The sequence below is a fragment of the Oncorhynchus nerka genome, unplaced genomic scaffold, assembly GCF_034236695.1.
Source record: "Oncorhynchus nerka isolate Pitt River unplaced genomic scaffold, Oner_Uvic_2.0 unplaced_scaffold_925, whole genome shotgun sequence".
In the NCBI taxonomy this organism is placed as follows: Eukaryota; Metazoa; Chordata; class Actinopteri; order Salmoniformes; family Salmonidae; genus Oncorhynchus; species Oncorhynchus nerka.
In genome coordinates, this window is record NW_027040376.1 from 182,501 (window position 1) to 185,165 (window position 2,665).

Here is a 2,665-nt window from a genome sequence, read left to right on the forward strand (position 1 = left end):
TCCTGTTTATGTAGTGTTAGCTAGCTAGATGTACAAGTCAACTCCCTGGACAGGACACTAGTCTATCTCCTGTTTCTGTAGTGTTACGTAGCTAGATGTACAAGTCAACTCCCTGGACAGGATGCTAGTCTATCTCCTGTTACTGTGGTGTTAGCTAGCTAGATGTACAAGTCAACTCCCTGGACAGGATGCTAGTCTATCTCCTGTTACTGTGGTGTTAGCTAGCTAGATGTACAAGTCAACTCCCTGGACAGGATGCTAGTCTATCTCCTGTTTCTGTAGTGTTAGCTTGATGTACAAGTCAACTCCCTGGACAGGACGCTAGTCTATCTCCTGTTTCTGTAGTGTTACGTAGCTAGATGTACAAGTCAACTCCCTGGACAGGACACTAGTCTATATCCTGTTTCTGTAGTGTTAGCTAGCTAGATGTACAAGTCAACTCCCTGGACAGGATGCTAGTCTATCTCCAGTTTCTGTAGTGTTAGCTAGCTAGATGTACAAGTCAACTCCCTGGACAGGATGCTAGTTTATATCCTGTTTCTGTAGTGTTAGCTAGCTAGATGTACAAGTCAACTCCCTGGACAGGATGCTAGTCTATCTCCTGTTTCTGTAGTGTCCTGACAGGATGCTAGTCTATCTCCTGTTTCTGTAGTGTTAGCTAGATGTACAAGTCAACTCCCTGGACAGGACACTAGTCTATATCCTGTTTCTGTAGTGTTAGCTAGTTAGATGTACAAGTCAACTCCCTGGACAGGATGCTAGTCTATCTCCTGTTTCTGTAGTGTTAGCTAGCTAGATGTACAAGTCAACTCCCTGGACAGGACACTAGTCTATATCCTGTTTCTGTAGTGTTAGCTAGCTAGATGTACAAGTCAACTCCCTGGACAGGACTAGCTAGTCTATCTATCTCCTGTTTCTGTAGTGTTAGGTAGATGTACAAGTCAACTCCTGACAGGATGCTAGTATTCTGTTTATGTAGTGTAGTGTCTATCTCCTGTTTCTGTTAGCTAGATGTACAAGTCAACTCCCTGGACAGGATGCTAGTCTATCTCCTGTTTCTGTAGTGTTTAGCTAGATGTACAAGTCAACTCCTGGACAGGGATCTCCTGTTACTGTGGTGTTTCTAGATGTACAAGTGTATCTCCTGTTTCTGTAGTGTTAGCTTGATGTACAAGTCAACTCCTGACAGGACGCTAGTCTATCTCCTGTTTCTGTAGTGTTACGTAGCTAGATGTACAAGTCAACTCCTGGACAGGACATAGTCATCAAAATGGTGTACAAGTCTGAAATTCCCTTCCTTGAAGATAAAGGTTATGGGCATTAAACAACTCCCTGGACAGGATGCCTATCACTCTGGAGCAGGGTGAATCTTATGTTTCTAGTTCTAGTTTACAGTCTGATGACAAGTCAACTCCTGGACAGGATGCTAGTCTATCTCCTGTTTCTGTAGTGTTAGCTTTAGATGTACAAGTCAACTCCTGGACAGGACACTAGTCTATATCCTGTTTCTGCAGTCTTTTGGCTAGATTCCAGTCAACTCCCCTGGACAGGACACTAGTCTCTCCTGTTTCTGGCTCTTAGCTAGATGGTCCCTCCCTGGACAGGACGCTAGTCTGCCGCTGGGCCTTTTGGCTCTTCCTGAAATTCCCTCCTTGAAGAGGTTATGGGCATTAAACCGCCCCCTCTGGAGCCTTATGTTTAGTTCTAGTTTACAGTCTTCTGAGAACTTCCCCTTCCTATTCTGGAGGCATACATCTACTGGCTTTCTCCCCTCAGCCACACCTCTCCTTCTGGCTCTTCATGGTCCCTCCCCTCAGCCACACCTCTCCTTTGGCTCTTCCATGATCCCTCCCCTCAGCCACACCTCTCCTTCTGGCTCTTCCACTGTCCCTCCCCTCAGCCACTCACCTCTCCTTCTGGCTCTTCCACTGTCCCTCCCCTCAGCCTCACCTCTCCTTCTGGCTCTTCCATGTCCCTCCCCTCAGCCTCACCTCTCCTTCTGGCTCTTCCATGCTCCCTCCCCTCAGCCTCACCTCTCCTTCTGGCTCTTCCACTGTCCCTCCCCTCAGCCTCACCTCTCCTTCTGGCTCTTCCATGCTCCCTCCCCTCAGCCTCACCTCTCCTTCTGGCTCTTCCATGCTCCCTCCCCTCAGCCTCACCTCTCCTTCTGGCTCTTCCATGGTCCCTCCCCTCAGCCACACCTCTCCTTCTGGCTCTTTGTCTTTGTCTTCCTCTTCATCACTTTCCATTTCTCTTTTATCCCCCCACCTTACTCCTCCCTCCTCTGTTTTTCCTCATCACCTCATTGTCACGTCTTTGTTTGCTCTCTCTCTCTCTCCCCCCCTCTCTATCTCTCTCCCTCTCTCTCTATCTCTCTATCTCTCTCCCTCTCTCTCTATCTCTCTCTCTCTGTCTCTCTCTCTCTCTCCCTTCCTTCCTCTCTCTCTCTCTCTCTCTCTCTGTCTCTCTCCCTTCCTTCCTGTCTCTCTCTCTCTCTCTCTCTCTCTCCTTCCTTCCTGTCTCTCTCTCTGTCTCTCTCCCTTCCTTCCTGTCTCTTTCTCTCTCTCTCCCTTCCTTCCTGTCTCTCTCTCTGTCTCTCTCCCTTCCTTCCTGTCTCTCTCTCTCCCTTCCTTCCTGTCTCTGTCTCTCCCTTCCTTCCTGTCTC

General features: G+C 48.3%; 1 pseudogene; it reads left to right on the forward strand.

The window, feature by feature from the left end:
• LOC135570691 (protocadherin-17-like) overlaps positions 1–1,167 on the forward strand; it is a 78,750-nt pseudogene extending 77,583 nt beyond the window's left edge.
• Positions 1,168–2,665: the final 1,498 nt, after the last annotated feature.